This window comes from Octopus sinensis, linkage group LG25, assembly GCF_006345805.1.
Source record: "Octopus sinensis linkage group LG25, ASM634580v1, whole genome shotgun sequence".
Lineage (NCBI taxonomy): Eukaryota > Metazoa > Mollusca > Cephalopoda > Octopoda > Octopodidae > Octopus > Octopus sinensis.
In genome coordinates this window covers 21,745,160-21,766,826 of record NC_043021.1, presented here as the reverse complement: position 1 = coordinate 21,766,826, position 21,667 = coordinate 21,745,160, and the positions used below count along the sequence as shown (strand labels likewise).

General features: G+C 37.7%; 1 protein-coding gene across 1 annotated transcript in view; it reads right to left on the bottom strand.

The window, feature by feature from the left end:
- LOC115224531 overlaps nucleotides 1–21,667 on the bottom strand; it is a 485,382-nt gene that overhangs the window by 312,123 nt on the left and 151,592 nt on the right. The window lies entirely within an intron of this gene.

Genomic DNA, 21,667 nt, shown 5'->3' with positions numbered 1-21,667 from the left:
ATCAGTATGGCCGCAGCTCTGAGCTGAAACTAGAAAAATATATATATATATATATATATATTTGCACTCACACACACACAGAGATAATGTAGAGAATTGTTTGACTAGAAAATGAACAATTCAAAAGAATTTACTACTAAACAGAGAGAGAATAACAGAGAGTTATTCAGTATTTTCTTACAATTTGCATTTCAGAGAAAAATATTGAATGACTCCAATATATATGTATCTATCTACCTAGCAAGCTCCCTGTCTATCTATATATCTATCCATCAACCTCTGTGCATGTATGTATGTACGTATATATGTATAACCATGCGTACACATACATAGGCAAATAGACATATATACACACATGCACAAATCTACGTATGCATATATATATATATACACACACATGCACAATTCTACGTATGCATATATATATATATAATATATATATATATATATATAAAATAGATATATATATATGCATATATATATATATACACAGAGACATGTGTATATGAATATGTATGTTTACATTCACATGTACTAATATACATCTACATATATACAGATGTATATGCATACATATACACACATACATACACACACACACACACACACACACACACAAACACATATATATATATACACATTCATATGCACATGCACACACACACAATTACACACACGCACATTGTACATAAACAGCAGAATTTAAATTACACTTTAAAAGGTGAAATTAAATATTTTTCATGTTTTTCTCCAACCTCGTTTCCTAATTATTTCTCCCGAATTACTTTATTTCCGAGGTGAACGCTTGCTTTACAATTTTCCTTGAACTCACAACAATTCGCAAGCTCTTCCTGTCTTTCCTTTGTTAAAATTCCCTAACACCTCTCCCCTCCCCCGCTTTCTTTATTTCTTTCAAAACATTCTTTGATTTTCTCTTCTAATAGCTTAAGGATCAGAAAAATTTTTTTTTTATTGCTTGTATGTGTATACATACACACACACACAAATATACATATATATGATATATATATATATATATATATTATATATATATATATATATATATATACAAATATAAACACACACACACATACAAATATTATATATATATATATATATAGAGAGGAGAGAGACAGACAGACAGAAAGAGGGAGAGAGAGACACACACACATATATATATATAAATATACATATATGATATATAACTATATATATATATAAATATACAAATATAAACACACACATACACTCACGCACACACATATATGTATATACTCAAACATGCATATGTATGCATACACACAATATATATATACAACTAATAAAAGACACACACACACACACCCACATACTCTCACTCTCTCTCATACATACACACTTATAGAAGCATACAAATATAAATATATATATATATATATATATATTCAGAGAGAGATAGGTAGATTGATAGATAGACAGATATACATACAAACACACACACACACACACAGATATATATATATATATATATATATATATATATATATATACTGCTATTAACATAACTGCTTCGGTAGCTTTATATAATAACTGCAGGCTAAAATTAATACAATTTTGATATTTAATTTTAAAATTGTTATTTTGATACATTCGTATACATTTGCATGTTTGTGTGTGTGTATACTTGTGAGTGCGTATGAGTGTCTGTGTATATACACACATACACACTGATATATATATATATATATATACATATATGTATACACACATGCATGCATTTGCCAACAGATTTTCTCTAACTGCTTTTGACTTTATTTTATGTATAAACCTATTGGTATAACAATAAATTAAAGCAGCAATAAAAATGTTGATGATAATAATAATAATAATAATAATAATAATAATAATAATAAATGCCCTGATGCAGTACCAAGCAGTGGCTCTCATGGCTTCTGATCTTAACTGATTGCAAGTGTTATCATGTACATTGTTTTGTCTTGGTATAAAAGATGGGCTACAGCAAATATTCTGCTCAATACCACAGATTTGCTTGTCAGTTGTTTGACCTTAACCAGTTGAGCATGTCCCTTAGTGGCAGACGATATGTGCATCTCTGATCACGAGCAGTAGTAGTTGGGGAGCATCATAGCCATGTGTTGAAAGGAATTCTTTGGGGTTTGAATAATTCACCTCTGGAAACATGGGTGTTTCGTTCAACATACTTAAACAACCCTTATTCAGGGACCTTTTGAGCGGGATGGGTTACTCGATCTGAAGAAAAGTCTAACTGGGCTCCACCTGCAAGGTCATGTGCTGTTTATCTTGATATGAGATCACCATGTCACACGCATATGGTTGTGATGCATGTGCCTGGTGTACCCTTATCAGACGGGTAGTCATGATGGGTATACTGGGCTTCGTATATTTGTACCCCAGTGTCACTTTGATGGCATGGACTGCTCTCTCACACAATAATAATAATAATCCTTTCTACTAAAGGCACAAGGCCTGAAATTTTGGGGGAGGGGACTAGTCGATTACATCGACCCCAGTGTTTCACTGACACTTAATTCGTAGACCACAAAAGGATGAAAGGCAAAATTTGAACTCAGAACATAGCAACAGATGAAATGTTGCTAACGATTCTGCCAGCTAGTTGCCTTAATACTTATAATATTTATTAGCTGAAACTATGAAAAATTCACGGAAAGTATAAAAAAAAGGTAAGCTTCTGTAAATTTCATGCTCATGCCATGAGAAATGTTTCGATATTGTGACAGTGAGCTGGCAGAATCGTTAACACACCAGGTAAAATGATTGGCAGTATTTCATGTGCCGTTATATTCTGAGTTCAAATTCCGCCGAAGTCGACTTTGCCTTTCATCCTTTCGGGGTCGATTAAATAAGTACCAGTTACGCACTGGGGTCCATATAATCAACTTAATCCGTTTGTCTGTCCTTGTTTGTCCTCTCTGACATCCATTTGCTCTACACTCAGTACAATAAATACCAGTCATGAACTGGGGTTGATCTGACTGAGCTATGGAAGAAGATACTTGCCCAAGGACTGGAGCCTAGTGCAGCCTCCTGGCTTCCCAGACCCTGGTCGAACCATCCAACTCATGCTAGCATGGAAAACAGACGTTAAACGATGATGATGATGATGATTTGTGACCTCAAAACCATGATGTCATCTCCCTCTATATTTTGTGCCCCTACAATAATAGTTTCAGTTTTGTTGAAAGAGTAGGTTTCAACAAGACTAAAACTGTTATAGTAGGGGTACAAAAATGTGAAACCATTGTTATTATTATTATTACCTCTGCCCTAGTGAAGGGTATTGTTTTCAATGACATTTGTTTGTTTGTTTGTCCATGGGCAAGATATCTCAAGAACTGCAGGATGAATTTGGATGAAAATTTCAGGGATGTTTGGCCTCGTGACTGGCATGAATTGATTAGATTTTGGGATTGTTCCGATACTGGACAAGGATTTTGAATGCATGCAGCGGAACTGAATCCAAAGCCACATGGTAGAAAAGCAGACTTCTTAACCACACAGCCAAACCTGATTAAGACAGGATGGCCATGAGTAGAACAAAAAAGATCAGAGGTAATTGCTAAATCAAAAGCCCAGAGAGGAAAGAAAGGAAAAATGAGACATTGTGCTATTTGAACTTGGAACAGCTCCCGCTCGTTGTTTCAATCTCTACCACTTCTATCCTCGCAACCCTGCTTCACACAAAATCACATTTACGCATCGTTGTCCTCTTCTTTCTGACCAATATTTTGACGCCAGTTTGAAGTTTCGCATATTAGACAATATTAGACAACTCTCAAGACTGCTACACTTATTGGGTACTGATGATGATGATGATGATGATGATGATGACGATGATAATCTTTTCTTAATAACAACAACGGTAATAATATAACAGACTGCAACGTGTTCTGAACAATTGTAGTTTATTGATGTTTGATCTGCCGATCAAATCAAAGACTCACACACATACATGTGTATGTGTGTGTGACATTGTATATGTGTGTGTGTGTGGGTATATATATATACATATATACATATATATATATACATATATATATATACATATATATATATACATATATATATATACATATATATATATACATATATATATATACATATATATATAATATATATATATACATATATATATACATATATATATATACATATATATACATATATACATATATATACATATATATATATATATATATACGTATAGATGTAAGTAGGTACATATACGTATGTATATATGCATCTATATGTATATATATATATATAATATATATATATATTATATATATTTACACATATATACTTGTGTATATATGTTTTGCATATATACATGTGTGTGTGTATGTATATGAGTATATATGTGTGTGCCTGTATATATATATATATATATATATATATATATATATATATATATATATATATATATCAAATAGTATTACATAAGTATATGCATACATATAAATACGTATATGTGTGCGTGTGTATATGTATATATATGTGCTTGTGTGCGAGTGTGTGTGTGTGTGTGTGTGTGTATATATATATATATATATATATATGTATATATAATATCTATGTAAGTATATATACACACTAAATCTAATTAAAGCTTGAATAAGGATTCCACTAAGAAACTGAGACGAGAATCTACAAATCTTTATAGAATCATTTCCACCATTATTACCATTATTATCATTCACGATTACCGACACCACTAGCGCCACCACCATCATCATCATCACTGCTGCTCTCATTATTACTATCATCATCATTATCATCATTATCATTATTATTATCATTATTATTATTATTATTATTGCTACTATTATTACCATTGTTATTATTATTATTATTATTATTATTATTAATGTCATTGTTTGGTTGTTGTTGTCGTTGTTGTTGTTGTAGTTGTTGTTGTTGTTGCTTTTGCATGAGATAAAGAGAGCGATACCAACAGTTGTGGTAACTCTTACAGAATTTAATGACATGGTCGGCCATTGACATTTTCTGAGTAAGAAAATCGAAAATGGAAGTCGAGACACTTTGGTTAGAGAGTAGAAAAATGCAGTGTTACGGCATCATTCTTTTTTTCCTCCCCCCCTACCGCTTTTTCCGTCTTTGTCCTCTATGCACTTTATACACTTACACATCGCGGAAGATTCACAGTAGTAGCGGCAGTGGTCATGGTAGTAGTATTAGAGGTGGCGGCAGCAAATAGTAGTAGTTGTTGTTGTTGCTGCTGTTGTTGTTGCCTAAGTAGCCCTTGGTCTGTCTTGGCTAACAGAGGAGACAGTTCAGTTCTGGATTAGATGTTACAGGTATACCTACCTGTCAGATGACAGGTATACCAGGTGGTGAGCTGGCAGAAACGTTAGCACGCCGGGCGAAATGCTTAGCGGTATTTCGTCTGCCATTACGTTGTGAGTTCAAATTCTGCCGAGGTCAACTTTGTCTTTCATCCTTTCGGGGTCGATAAATTAAGTACCAGTTACACACTGGGGTCGATGTAATCGACTTAATACCTATGTCTGTCTTTGCTTGTCTCCACTATGTTTAGCCCCTTGTGGGTAATAAAGAAATAGGTATTTCGTCTGCCGTTACGTTGTGAGTTCAAATTCCGCCGAGGTCGACTTTGCCTTTCATCCGTTGGGGGTCGATAAATTAAGTACCAGTTACACACTGGGGTCGATGTAATCAACTTAATACCTATGTCTGTCCTTGTTTGTCCCCTCTGTGTTTAGCCCCTTGTGGGTAATAAAGAAATAGGTATACCTGTCAGACAGCCTTGCACTCAAACAGTGTGTATCTAGACTTAACATTGTCCATTGCCCATCAGCATCATCATCGACATCATCGTCATCATCATTGCCATTTAACATCTGTTCTGTTTTTGTTGGTCTTGTAAAATCTCAGAAAATAATTAAAAATTCACATTTTTTTATCAAATTATTTCGTTCTATTTGTCTATCTATCCAACTGTAAACATTTAAAATATTTCACTAACTTTTTGTTATAACTTGGGAAAAGGGTACATATTTTGCCAAAAATTGCCAAATTTGTTCCCACAGTCTCCTTTATCCACAACCAGAATCGTAAACTTTCTCTTGAAAATATTTCAAACTATCAAAGTTGAGAGTTTGACAGAGACAGATTTTAAATGGGTTAGAAGGGTCGACAGGATCCAACAAGACAACAGGATATAACATGTCAAGCTCTAATGCTTATTTTGGCACAGTCCCAATGACTGGACGCCCTTCCTAATACAAACACACCAAGCACTTTACAAAGTGTATTGAGTGCTTTTTTCAGGACTCTTGCACAAGTGAGGTCACCAAGTAACTCACAAGACAAAGTATGTCTTTGTTTTTGTTTTTTTTAATCATTTGTTCGAGGGTCAGGCCAACACTCTTGACTCCTTTATAGGGCCTTCAAGATTGTTAATAAGGAAGGAAGAAAGTATCTTCAAACTGAAGATCAGGCCCTTTATGCTTTCAACAGAGAGGGATCAGCTAAAGGGCATCAAAACATCCAAGGTACCAGGTGCTTGTGTTAAAAAAAGAAATGGTGAGAGGAATAAGTCAATCACTTCAAGTAAACCATGGCAGAATGCCAAGAGCTGATACAAGTGTCACAAGACATTCTGTCCGATGCTCTAACGATTCCACTAATCAATTGTCATAAACTGACACTTTGTTTATTAACCCCATAAGAATGAAAGTAAAATTGAACTTGACAGGATTTGAACTCAGAATGCATAGAGCCAATATAAGTGTCACAAGCTGTTCTGTCTAATGCTCTTGCAATTCCATTAATCCACTATCAAAGAACTCCAAAAGAATGGAAGATAATGTTGGCCCCAGGAGAAAGAAAGGTAAAATTGACCAAGGCAGGATTTGAACTCAGAATGCAAAGAGCCAATATAAGTACCACAATATGTCCTGTCTGATGCTCAAAAGATTCTACTAGTCCTGTGTCATAAACTGACACTTTATCAACCATAGGATAATGAAAGGTAAAGGTGACCGAGGCAGGATTAGAACTCAGAATACGAACGACCAATACAAGTACCACAAGATACTCTGTCTAATGCTCTCACAATTCCACCAATCCACTATCAAAGAACCCCAAAAGAATGGAAGATAATGTTGGCCCCAGGAGAATTGAAAGGTAAAATTGACCAAGGCAAGATTTGAACTCAGAATACAAAGAGCTAGTACAAGTATAACAAGGGTTCCAATGTGATGCTCTAATACAATATTTCTTAACCAGAGTCCATGTAATGCTTGGAGATGCATATAAAATGTTGTGGTTAAAATTTATTTGCGATAAACTGGTTATAAAATTACTATTTGTAAATCTCACAACGAGAAATATTCAGGGACAGTACTTTGGAGTAAAGATTATTTGCCAACATAACATGGCGGTCCTGGTTTAGGATGAATGTTGCTGTAATTTAGCCCCAGGAGACATCGTATCCAGCTGGTTATACGACACAATCTGTGTCCTTGTATTTTCGAACAAGGGTTTTATATTGCACTAGCAGTATCGCCCGGCGTTGCTCAGGTTTGTAAGGGAAATAACTATAAAGCATTTTTAGAGAGTTATAGCCAAATAAAATTGCAAAAAAATGCATTAAAAATGGAAAAGAAATTATGGTAAATCTTTTTTTAAATCGTTGACTCATCGTAGACATTTTTAGAGAGTTACTTCCCCTATATTAAAAAAAATATGCATTAAAATGGAAAAAATGATGGTAAATTATTTTAAAAATCGTAGACTCATCGTAGACGCGCGCTAATACCCAGAAGGGCTTGATATGAATCACGACTATAAGACACCCAGGTTTTGGTTAAACTGCACCGCAAAATGTGGGAGTAGTTAGGAATCTAAATCGGAGTAGACAGACACACACACAACTTCAGTTTTATATATAAAGATTTAGCCACCTTTGTTATTTTATAATTTTTACAATTTGCTGAATCAGCCATTTGGTTCATATGGTAAATACTCTATACTGACAATCGGGATTTAGCTTAACCATCAACGATGGACTAATCACTACTGATGAGCTTTATCTCCCCTGTCAGTACATAGACAATGTGCTTCTTATGGCTATAAGGGTCTTTGACTATTGTTACTAACAATGTAAGTGATACCATGCACCCTTGGACTGATTGTTTTCTTTTTGGTTTTATATTGCATCTAGCCACCTATATTACATATATATATATATATATGTATCTAGGTTTGTATGTATGTATATATATATATATATATACACACACACATATATATATATGTATATAGGTTTGTATGTATGTATGTATGTATATATATATATATATATATATATATATATATATATATATATATATATATTAAGTTAAACCAAATAAGAAAGCACAAAAACACAACAACGCGAGGACATGGAACAAATATAGTATTATTGGACGCTCAGGAAAGAAGGAAAGAAGGAGGGCTTAACGTTTCGTGCGTAGCTCTTAGAACATTTATAGAAAGAAGGTCTTACAGCTGTTTCCAGGATATTTATTAATTATATCCCTTCATCGGAGACGGTGTGAGAGGATGGTTAAGTAATAGTTTATATAGGATACAAAATAGAGAGTGAGGTAGAGGAAAGAAAACAGATGGGGAGATATGTAGGGATATTGAATTTGTAGATCCATTTTTTAGATAGAATGGTATATATGTAAGATTCCAATACTTTATGAGTAAAATCCAACAGTATTTAAAATTGGTCATTACATATGTGATAGGTTGTCCAGAAAGTTCTAGGCGCAGGAGTGGCTGTCATAGGCGCAGGAGTGGCTGTGTGTAAGTAGCTTGCTAACCAACCACATGGTTCCGGGTTCAGTCTCACTGCGTGGCATCTTGGGCAACTGTCTTCTGCTATAGCCCTGGGCCGACTAATGCCTTGTGAGTGGATTTGGTAGACGGAAACTGAAAGAAGCCTGTCGTAAATATGTATATATATATATATATGTATGTGTTTGTGTGTTTGTGTTTGTCCCGCTAGCATTGCTTGACAACCGATGCTGGTGTGTTTACGTCCCCATCACTTAGCGGTTCGGCAAAAGAGACCGATAGAATAAGTACTGGGCTCACAAAGAATAAGTCCCGGGGTCGATTTACTCGACTAAAGGTGGTGCTCCAGCATGGCCGCAGTCAAATGACTGAAACAAGTAAAAGAGTAAAAGAGTAAAGAGTGTTTTTATGCTAAATCTTTTAATGCTTCATTGAACACACCTGAAAGGTAACACAATTAAAACTCTCACATTGCTTGAAGTGGTAGTGCATCTCTTCTTTGTTCCTGACTAAAAATGGATTTACCTTGCATTCCTGTTGCCCTTTATTGACATTCAAAATGCATATCCAAAAATTTCATATTCCTGTTGTAATGTTTTTTCTTTTTAAAAAATGGAGAAAAATTCTGCAAAGTCTTTCAAAACCATTTGTGAAGATTACGGGGACGATGCTGTAGGTGAATCAATTGTTCTAAGGGGATTTGTAAAATTAAGGCTGGAGAGTTTAGCTTGGAAGATGACAGTTGCAGTGGAAGACCTTCAAAATTGGATGAAGATGTTTTGAAGGCAAAATATCAAAGAAAACTCAAATATCACAACTGGAGAACTTGCAGAGGAATTGGAACTTTCGAAAAGTATGGTTCATGAAGTATAACCCCTTTTGCATATTAAAAAAGTTCCAAAGCTTTTCAGACAACCTAATATATAAAAAAAGCTCAGAACTTTTTGGATAAACCTATAAATATATATATATATTGTTTATTTGTATTTTGAAATTAGCTATTTCATCTTTAAATATAAAAAATTAATTTATTAGGTTTTTATTATATGTGCATATATATTTATTTATAGAGATTATTTTAGATCTTAATATTTATATACATTTATATATTTTCATTGATAATTTATATATATTAGTCATTTTTAAATATTTATGTAATTAGATATAGACTAATACCGATATTAGATTATTGGTAGGTTTCCTACCTTATAAATTAAAATTAATATTTAACATTATAGTCGATTTTGATATAATCATAATTGTTAAGTTTTATGTTTCTAGTTTGATAATAGAGTTTATTATAATTAAAATTATTATATTATTTATATCTTAAAAATATTGTTTACATATTTCTGATTATATTTTAGATATTTCAATTAACCTGAAGATTGACTGTAACCATAACTCGAATTATTACGAATTGTACAGCCATGAAACGATCGTAGTGTTTTAGTCTTTATCTTTTATTAAACTTTTAATACTTTTGATATATATTTAAAATAATATAAATGAATTAATTTTATGTATTGGTTTATGTTTTTCACTGTTTGATTTGCCTAATAGTGGTTTTATCTCTAATTTAATATAATATAATATATATATATATATATATACAGAGAGAGAGAGAGAGAGAGAAAGATTGCCATCATCATTTTCTTAATGTCCACTTTTCCATGGGTCACATGGAATTTGTTGATAATCAGAGACATTCAGTTCATGTCAATCCCAATATTTTTGTGTTGTTTTCCCGTTTTTTTTCTGTGTTTTTTTTTTTGTTTTTAGATACAGTCCACTATATTCTGGATCATGTTATCCAAATGTACCCTTATATCTCAGACAGCATGTCACTGGTTGAGGAAGACACTTGGTTAAATTCCTAACACAAAGTCAAGCGACCACACCAGCACCTTCCTTGGCCCATCTACACTGCAATATCAATCAGAGAAATCAATACTGTTCAAATGGATAACAATTGAACCTTTATTAGATATAACTAACAACCTTACAAGTGGTGTTGTGACACTGATCCCGATTATTTTTCACTTTCTTGAAACGCATACGAGGAAAATGAAATTGTTTGATGTTTAAGTCTTTCACAAGACTATGTTATTAGTAGAGCAAGGCGAATGAATTGGTTTTGACCCTCCAAAGACTATTGTTAATAATTCTTGATGCTTCAAATATTATACTGTTATGTCAGAAGACTGCAATAGAATTGAAAGCGCTGCCGACAAGCTCCAAAGACTCTTTCTGTTTGAACAGCCTCATCGCATGCAAGCAATTATGATACCTGGTCGTATACCTGGTCACAGAATTACAAGCATTTTAATAATTTATACATCACTGTCATAATCATCATCATCAACATAGGCGCAGGAGTGGCTGTTTGGTAAGTAGCTTGCTAACCAACCACATGGTTCCGGGTTCAGTCCCACTGCGTGGCATCTTGGGCAAGTGTCTTCTGCTATAGCCCCGGGCCGACCAATGCCTTGTGAGTGGATTTGGTAGACGGAAACTGAAAGAAGCCTGTCGTATATATGTATATATATATAAGTGTGTATGAATATGTTTGTGTGTCTGTGTTTGTCCCCCTAGCATTGCTTGACAACTGATGCTGGTGTGTTTACGTCCCCGTCACTTAGCGGTTCGGCAAAAGAGACCGATAGAATAAGTTCTAGGCTTACAAAGAATAAGTCCCGGGGTCGATTTGCTCGACTAAAGGCGGTGCTCCAGCATGGCCGCAGTCAAATGACTGAAACAAGTAAAAGAGTAAAAAAGAGTAACATCATCGACATTATCTTTTTACAAGACTCTTGGGCAAGTTTCACAGTACCTTTAGTATTACTCTTTTACTCTTTTACTTGTTTCAGTCATTTGACTGTGACCATGCTGGAGCACCACCTTTAATCAAGCAACTCGACCCCGGGACTTATTCTTTTGTAAGCCCAGTACTTATTCTATCGTTCTCTTTTGCCGAACCGCTAAGTGACGGGGACGTAAACACACCAGCATCGGTTGTCAAGCAATGCTAGGGGGACAAACACAGACACACAAACACATACATACACACACACATATATATATATATACATATATACATTATTTATCCTTGACAGCGGGCATGGCTGTGTGGTTAGGGAGCTTGCTTCCCAACTACATGGTTTCGGGTTCAGTCCCACTGCATGGCACTTTGGTTAGGTGTCTTCCGCTGTAGCCCCGAGCCGACCAGAGCTTTGTGATTGAATTCGGTAGGCGGGAGTTACTGCCGTGTGTGTATGTGTGCGTATAGCTGCTCAGTGCCTCTCCGAAAGAGAGAGAGAGGGTTTAGATTCATTTTATGATACTGGCAAAAAAAAAGGTTCTCAAGAACAGCATTGAAGAATCCTCTTTACATTGTATTCTCTTCTCTTTTCTCTTTTATTTGTTTCAGTCATTTGACTGCGGCCATGCTGGAGCACCACCTTTAATCGAGCAACTCGACCCCGGGACTTATTCTTTTGTAAGCCCAGTACTTATTCTATCGGTCTCTTTTGCCAAACTGCTAAGTGACGGGGACATAAACACACCAGCATCGGTTGTCAAGCAATGCTAGGGGGACAAACACAGACACACAAACACACACACGCATATATATATATATATATACATATATACGACGGGCTTCTTTCAGTTTCCGTCTACCAAATCCACTCACAAGGCTTTGGTCGGCCCGAGGCTATAGTAGAAGACACTTGCCCAAGGAGCCACGCAGTGGGACTGAACCCGGAACTATGTGGTTGGTAAACAAGCTACTTACCACACAGCCACTCCTGCACCTATTAGACGAATTTACTGTTAGCTTTGTTATATTTTCTGTTTTTTTTTTTTTAGTGCTACTGCTTGCCTAGACAGGTTACCTTCAAACAACAAAGTTATTTTACAAAATTCTTCATGTAGTACACGACAAACATGGCTGTGTAGTAAGTTCGCTTCTCAGCCACATGGTTTCATGTTCAATCCCACTACATGGAACCCTGGGCCAGTTCTATTTATGGCTGAATGCCAACTGAAGCCTTGTGAGTGGATGTGGTAGACAGAAACTGAAAAAAACTCATCATATATATACCTATATATATATATATATATATAGGTACGAGTGTGACTGTGTGGTAAGAAGCTTACTTCCTAATCACATGGTTCTGGGTTCAGTCCCACTGCGTGGCACCTTGGGCAAGTGTATTCTACTATAGCCTTGGACTGACCAAAGCCTTGTGAGTGGATTTGAAAGATGGAAACTGAAAGAAGCCTGTTGTGCATGTGTGTAGGGGGAGGGGCAACTGGTGTTGGTGTGTTTCCGTGCCCCTAACTTAGTGGTTTGGCAAAAGAGACTGACAGAGTAAGTACTAGACTTAAAACATTAGTCCTGGTGTCAGCTTGTTCAACTAAAACCCTTCAAGGTGGTGTGGCCACAGTCAATCAAATGACTGAATCAAAAAAATAAAAGGATCCATTTTACTTAGCAGTTTGGCAAAAGGGAACGACAGAATAAGGGCCAGCAACAACCCACTGACCAAAACCAGTGGAAGTGTAAATGCAATGCTGAAAGTGGACAGTAGGTACTGTCCCAAGACCTGGAACTCATAGAGACAGATGCATGGATTCCATGGGGTACAACTGGCTGAGATTAAAACATTAATCCTGGGCAGAACAACCAATCCATAACAGGGTTACCCATTTGCAGCTGAGTGGACTGGGGCAATGCAAATGAAGCGTTTTGCTCAAGAACATAATGCACTGCGGAGTTCAAGAATTGAAACCACAATCTTGCGATTGAGAACATGACAGCCTAACCACCAGTTCATGCATCCTTCGCGGGGAGTGGCAGATTCAGACTAAAATCTCATGCAATATTTAGTTACACTGCTTTACACTCTGAGTTCAAATCCTGCTGAGGTCAACTTTGCCTTTCATCTTCGCCGTATAAAGAACTGATCAAAGAACTCGAATTGATGTAATTGACTGTTCTCTCACCTGTGACCTCAATGTATGGTGTTATACACATGTAAGAAACCATTAATATTAGAATTAAAATTATTAACGATAAAACTTGTGTCTCTATCGTTGCTGGTAAAATAAATGAATTGAAATTTTCCTGCTATTTTGTTTGTTGTTTTCTTTACATGTAATTTTTTCTTCACTTTTTTCTGTCTCCGCCTCCTCGTTGTTTGCTCCGCCTTCACATTTTCTTTTCCTTCCCCCTCTGCCTCCTCCTCCTCCTGTTGCTCCTCCTTCTTTTGTCTTGTCTTTCTCCTCCTCCTTCTTTCGTCTTGTTTTTTCTCCTCCTCCTGTTTGCTCCACCATCTGTCTTCTTTTCCTCCTACTCTTCCTGTTTGCTCCGCCTTCATCCGTTTCCTTTCCTGCCTCCTCTTCCTCCAGCTATTTGCTTCTCCAGCTCACTTTCATTTCCTTCTCCTCTTTCTCCTATTCCTGTTTGCTCCTCCTACAGCTGTCATTTCCTCCTCCCTCGATTTGCTCCGCCTTCATTTATCTTCTCCCTCCTACTCGTCTCTTCTGCTTTTTCCCTTCTCCTCCCACTTTCATCTAAGCTACTCCCACCATGCACACTGATCCACACCAACCCCCTCTTACTGTTGCACCTTCTTCAATTCTCTTTTCTATTCCATCCGCCTTCTCCTCTCTCTCTCTCTCTCTCTCTCTCTGTATCTAAACTCTAAACTCCCCAAAACATTGCCATGTATTTTAGCAACTAGCTTTCTTTTCTAGACATGATGTAACAGATAGAATTCACTGGTCTGCTGGAATGGTCAACCTCCCCACCGCCACCGCATGCAATCAAAACACATAATTAATAAACTGAATCCCTGCCAATTGTAGTGGTGGTGGTGGTGGTGGTGGTGGTGCCATTAGATTTGTCACTGTTGTGAATGGCAATAAAGGTGTTACTATAGACAATAGTGTTAGTGGGGTTGATATGGTGGTAGTGCTCGCAGTGGTGGTTGTGGTGGTGGTGGTGGTGATGGTAGTGGTGGGGATAGTGTTGATGGTGAGGAGACAGTATTGGTGATGGTGGTGGTAGGGCAATGGTGGTGATGGTAATGATGGTGGTAGTGTAGGTGGCGAGCTGGCAGAAACGTTAGCACGCCGGGCGAAATGCGTAGCCGTATTTCGTCTGCTGTTACGTTCTGAGTTCAAATTCCGCCGAAGTCAACTTTGCCTATTATCCTTTTGGGGTTGATTAAATAAGTACCAGCTATGCACTGGGGTCAATATAATCGACTCAATCCCTTCGTTTGTCCTTGTTTGTCCTCTGTGTTTAGCGCCTTGTGGGTAGTAAAGAAATAGGTATTTCGTCTGTCTTTACGTTCTGAGTTCAAATTCCGCCAAGGTCAACTTTACTTTTCATCCTTTCAGGGTCGATAAATTAAGTACCAGTTACACACTGGGGTCAATATAATCGACTTAATCTGTTTGTCTGTCCTTGTTTGTCCTCTGTGTTTAGCGCCTTGTGGGTAGTGAAGAAATAGGTAGTGTTGGTGGTAGTGATGATGATTATGATAATGGTGATGACAATAATGAGGATGATGATGATGACAACGATGATGATGTCAATGATCATGATGCTGGCGGTATTGATGAGGTTGATGATTATTGTGATGATGACATTGACAATGATGATGATGATGATGATGATGATGACTGTGACAGTTTGTTATGATTCTTTTAGTCCCCCTAGCATTGCCTGACAACCGATGCTGGTGTGTTTACGTCCCCGTCACTTAGTGGTTCGGCAAAAGAGACCGATAGAATAAGTACTGGGCTTACAAAGAATAAGTCCGGGGGTCGAGTTGCTCGATTAAAGGCGGTGCTCCAGCATAGCCGCAGTCAAATGACTGAAACAAGTAAAAGAGTAAAGAGAGTAAGACCAAGAACAATTTAATGACGGCTTCCCTAATTTATTGACATTGAGACAGCTGTTATCTTTGTTGATGTTGGGATGGTGGTGATGGTGATGGTGGTGATGGTGATAGTGGTGTAGTGCTTGTTCTAGATGGTGGAGGTGATGGTGGTGGTAGTGTGATCATCATCATCATCATCATCATCATCATAGTTGTTGTTGTTGCTGCCGTTTAACCCCCAGGTCCTACTTGATCCATCAGATCTCTGATTAAAAAGTGTCCCAACAAAGACTCTCCCAATCTTTGCTCTTCCTCCCATGGTCATGTGACAGCAACAGCAAGAGAAGGAGAGAGAGAAAGAGAGAGAGAGAGACAGACAGACAGACAGACCCTCTATTATAAATAAATAAATCCAATATATATATATATATATATATATATATATATATACTCTTTTACTCTTTTATTTGTTTCAGTCATTTGACTGCGGCCATGCTGGAGCACCGCTTTTGGTCGAGCAAATCGACCCTGGGACTTATTCTTTGTAAGCGCAGTACTTATTCTATCGGTCTCTTTTGCCGAACCGTTAAGTGACGGGGACGTAAACACACCAGCACCGGTTGTCAAGCAATGCTAGGGGGACAAACACAGACACACAAACATACATATATATATATAATATATATATATATATATACATATAATACGACAGGCTTCTTTCAGTTTCCGTCTACCAAATCCACTCACAAGGCTTTGGTCGGCCCGAGGCTATAACAGAAGACACTTGCCGAAGGTGCCACACAGTGGGACTGAACCCGGAACCATGTGGTTGGTTAGCAAGCTACTTACCACACAGCCACTCATATTCATATATAAACCAATATTTCGATGTCACCAAAAATGTCTGGTTTGCTAGATAAAGCCAGACAGAAAGTAAAGCTTATATCACTTGAGTCAGGCTGCTACTCCCCCTCATCCTCTTCATATTACCATTACTACTACCACTACTACTACTACCACCCTCAGTGTTACTAACACACCACCACTACCACCACCACCATAACCAAAATTACCACTACTACTACTACCACTACCGCCAGCACCATGACTGCTGCCACCACACCATCGCCACCACCACCACCACTGCTGTGGCTACCACCAGCACTAATTACTAACACCACTGCCACTGCCACCACCACAACCATATCCACCACCACCAAACCCACCACCACCACCACCACTACTACTACTGATGGTGATGCTGCTGCTGACGCTGATACTACTACTATTACTACTACTACCACCCTCAGTGTTACTAACACACCACCACCATAACCACAATTACCACTACTATTACTACCACTACTGCCACCACTACTACTGCTGCTACCATCGCCACCACTACTACTGATGGTGATGCTGCTGCTGCTGCTGCTGCTACTACTACTACTACTACTACCACCACCACCACTACTACTACTACTACTGATGGTGATGCTGCTGCTGCTACTACTACTACTACTATTACTACTATTACTACTACTACTATTACTACTACTACCACCCTCAGTGTTACTAACACACCACCACCATAACCACAATTACCACTACTATTACTACCACTACCACCAACAGTACTACTGCTGCCACCATCGCCACCACCACCACCACCACCACCACCACTACTACTACTACTGATGGTGATGCTGATGCTGCTGCTACTACTACTATTACCACTACTACTACTACTACTATTACTACTACTACTACTACCACTACTACTACTACTACTATTACTACAGGTGTGAAATGAAGAGATAATCTAATCTCCAATAAGAGAAATTCCATTTTCTGTAATCTTGCACCTTTCATTGTGATTAAGCCAGTAAACAGGATAAGGTGAAAACGAAGCCAAGACACACACACACACACGACCACATGCTAATACGCACACACACGGGTTCATACACAGATCAATGCATAAACACACACACACACACACACACACAGTCATTCGTATGCGTCTTGCAATCACGCGTGTTATTCCGTGCCTTTTGTTTTTCCTCAATGCCGGGGTTCTTCAGATTCTTACAGACATCCTTCAGAGAAAGAGAAGAAACTCTTTGGCAAGTTTCTTCCTCTTTTTCTTTTCTTGTCTTCTCCTTCTTCTTCTTCTTCTTCTCCACCTCCTCTCTCTCCTTCTCGTCGTTTCTGCTGCTCTTAGCGAAGAGAGAGCATCGTTTGAAAAGAATCCCACCCTCTTAATTAAAGTCGTTACATCTACAAAACAATACTCAACCACTCCTCCTCATCCTCCTCCTCATCCTCCTCCTCACCTCCTCTTCCCCCCTCCACCGTTTCTAATGCCAGAAAGTATTTGAAGGAGATGTTGAAGATAGAAGTAGATGATCTCCGCCATCATCATCATCGCCATCGTCGTCCGTCGTCGTCATCGTCATCACGATCAGCATCATTTATTTTCTCCAATCTTTCTCATTTGTCTTTTTTTTTCCTTCCTTCTTTCTCTTTCGCTTCCTTCTCTTCTCTCCTTCCTCCTTTTCCTCCTCTCCTCTTCCTCTTTTTATATCATCTCTTCCCCCCACCCCCGCCACATCATCTCCTTTGACTCCTTGTTCATTTTCCTCTTCAAATCATTCTCCTCTCTCCTCACATCTTCACCTCCCACTTCATCCCTTCTTCATCCCTTTCTTTTCTCCACTCCCTCACCCTCTCCTATGACTTCTTTCCTTTCATTTTCTTCTCCATCCCTTTCTTCTCTCTAGCCCCTCATCATCTCCTTCCACTTCTTTTCTTTCATTTTCCTCTTCAAATCATTCTCCTCTCTCCTCACATTTTCACCTCCCACTTCATCCCTTCTTCATCCCTTTCTTTTCTCCACTCCCTCACCCTCTCCTATGACTTCTTTCCTTTCATTTTCTTCTCCATCCCTTTCTTCTCTCTAGCCCCTCATCATCTCCTTCCACCTCTTTTCTTTCATTTTCCTCTTCAAATCATTCTCCTCTCTCCTCACATCTTCACCTCCCACTTCATCCCTTTCTTTTCTCCACTCCCTCACCCTCTCCTGTGACTTCTTTTCCTTCATTTTCTTCCTCAAATCTTTCTCCTCCTTCCTCTCATCTCCTTCTTCTTCCCTCTCCCTTTAGCCTCATCATAATTCTTCACCTAAGCACCCTACACGTAAGTACCCATGCTGGCTGGTCACCACCTCAAAATCATTTCTCATCCTAATCGATCCTTTGACGATGTCGTTATCACAAGCTCATTAATGGTTCCAAAATGAGTAATTAACTAAATAGATACCTAACAGAATTCGTAGTACTACACTAAATCACTAACCATATTCAGTTATCTCTGTTTCCCCTAGAGTATTCCATAAAGGGGTGGATAATGTCCACATTATCCACCCCTTTATGTTTTCCATGGTCACAGGACCTCAATCAACCCTTATCAACCAAACCTGTGTTCCGCTCACTGATTTTGTGTATTAAGGGGCTCGTTATTCAATGCATCCTTCGTAATTATGTATGGTAATGTGCGAGCCAAGAGAGATTTCATGGATAATTCCAGAAAGTGCATTTGTGGCTGTGTGGTTCCGGGTTCAGTCCCACTGCATGGCATCTTGGGCAAGTGTCTTCTGCTATAGCCCCGGGCCGACCAATGCCTTGTAAGTGGATTTGGTAGACGGAAACTGAAAGAAGCCTGTCGTATATATGTATATATATATATGTATGTGTTTGGTTTGTATGTCTGGTTTTGTCTCCCTAGCATTGCTTGACACCGATGCTGGTGTGTTTACGGCCCTGTCACTTAGCGTTTCGGCAAAAGAGACCGATAGAATAAGTACTGGGCTTACAAAGAATAAGTCCCAGGGTCGATTTGCTCGACTAAAGGCGGTGCTCCAGCATGGCCGCAGTCAAATGACTGAAACAAGTAAAAGAGTAAAGAGTAAAGTGCATTTGCGGCTGTGTGGTAAGAAGTTTGCTTCCCAAACCACGTGGTTCAGGGTTCAGTCCCACTTCATGACACCTTGGGCAAGTGTCTTCAGCTATAGCCTCGGGCTAAGACCAAAGCTTTGTGAGTGGATTCGGTAGACGGAAACTGAAAGAAGCCCATATGTATGTGTGTGTATGTGTGACTGAGTTTGTGTGTGTGTTTGTTCCCTACCACCACTTGACAACCAATATTGGTGTGTCTACGTACCCGTAACTTAGCGATTCGGTAAAGGAAACCATCAGAATAAGCACCAGGCTTCAAAAAGTTCTTCAAGGCAGCGCACCAGTATGGCCATAGTCTAATGACTGATGGAAGTAAAAAAAAAACAAAGAAAAAGGGCTGAAATATATAAAGCACCATTTGAGCATGATCGTTACCTGCGTTGACTTATTGGCACTTATGTTGGAGGCATGTGAAAAATCATTCAAGTAAGGTCGTTGCCAGTGCCGCTGGACTGGCTCCTGTGCAGGTGGCACATAAAAAGCACCATTTGAGTGTGGCCGTTGCCAGTACCGCCTGACTGGCCCTTGTTCTAGTGGCCTGTAAAAGCACCCACTACATTCTCGGAGTGGTTGGCGTTAGGAAGGGCATCCAGCTGTAGAAACTCTGCAAGATCAGATTGGAGCCTGGTGCAGCCATCTGGTTTGCCAGACCTCAGTCAAATCGTCCAACCCATGCTAGCATGGAAAGCGGATGTTAAACGATGATGAAGATGATGATGATGATGATATACATATAAACGGTGGAGGTGGAAATAGCACAGAATAAAGCCTAAGACGATTCAGTTTAAGAAAGAATTTGATAAAAAATTATATAAATGAAAATATTTATATTACCAGTTTCGATGTATTTAATCTGATCAAATATTAGTAAAAGTTTTTATGAAAATTTGAAATTCTGTTCTATTTCCACCTCCATCTTTTTTATATGTAAAAATTTGATTTGTATAGATCTCTAATCTTTTTCCAGCTATGTGTGTGTTTGTGTGTGTGTGAATTTAAGCCACATATACGGATTCAGGTAATCCAGTATTTCTCATAAAAAAAAATCTCTTTAACCTTTTCGTTACCATATTTCTGTAGCGATGCTCTGTGTTTCTTTCAATTAATTTGAAATATAACAAAGAATTTAGTAAAATAAATTAGTTATCATTTAGCTGGTGTTAGGAACATAAATTGTGACTAAGATGGAAGATTTTAATTCAGAACTTTTGAAAACAGAGCCAGAGGCAGTTTCAGCCACATTGGCATCAAAAGAGTTAATATATCATTCTACAAAACATTTATCTATCTATACACATAAAACTGAGAATATGTGTGTATGAAGCCCTAAAACTTGAGAAATGCCCAACCAATTTCATTCAAATTTCACACATGCATTACTTAGGGTCCATAAATTTTACACATGCATTACTTTTGGTCCATGAAGTGTCAGTTTCTTGCCTAATGCAGGCCCGGAGCAAACTTTTAGACTGTCAAAAGTGAAACAATAACATCTATAGTGTAATGTGATATAATACTGTTTCACTTTCATTCTTTCACTTTTAATTCTAATGCGATAACACTAAGAGGATATTTGTCATGTTACTTGAATTGTCTTTTTGTTAAAATTTCATGAAAGTATTTCTCTGTCATTTATGAAATTCCATCAATCCATGTATGTATGTATGTATATATATATATATATATATATATATATATATATATGTATATAAAATGTCGCCCCAATTGTAATTGGTAGAACTGTATACATGTTCAATCTCAAGCAGATGTTCTGTGTATAGTTCTGCAAATTATATTTGCGAAGACGATCATGCTGATGAGCTGCAGATAATTATGCAAATTATTACGTTAGCATTAACAATAAAACCTGGCTTTAGATTAATCTATATT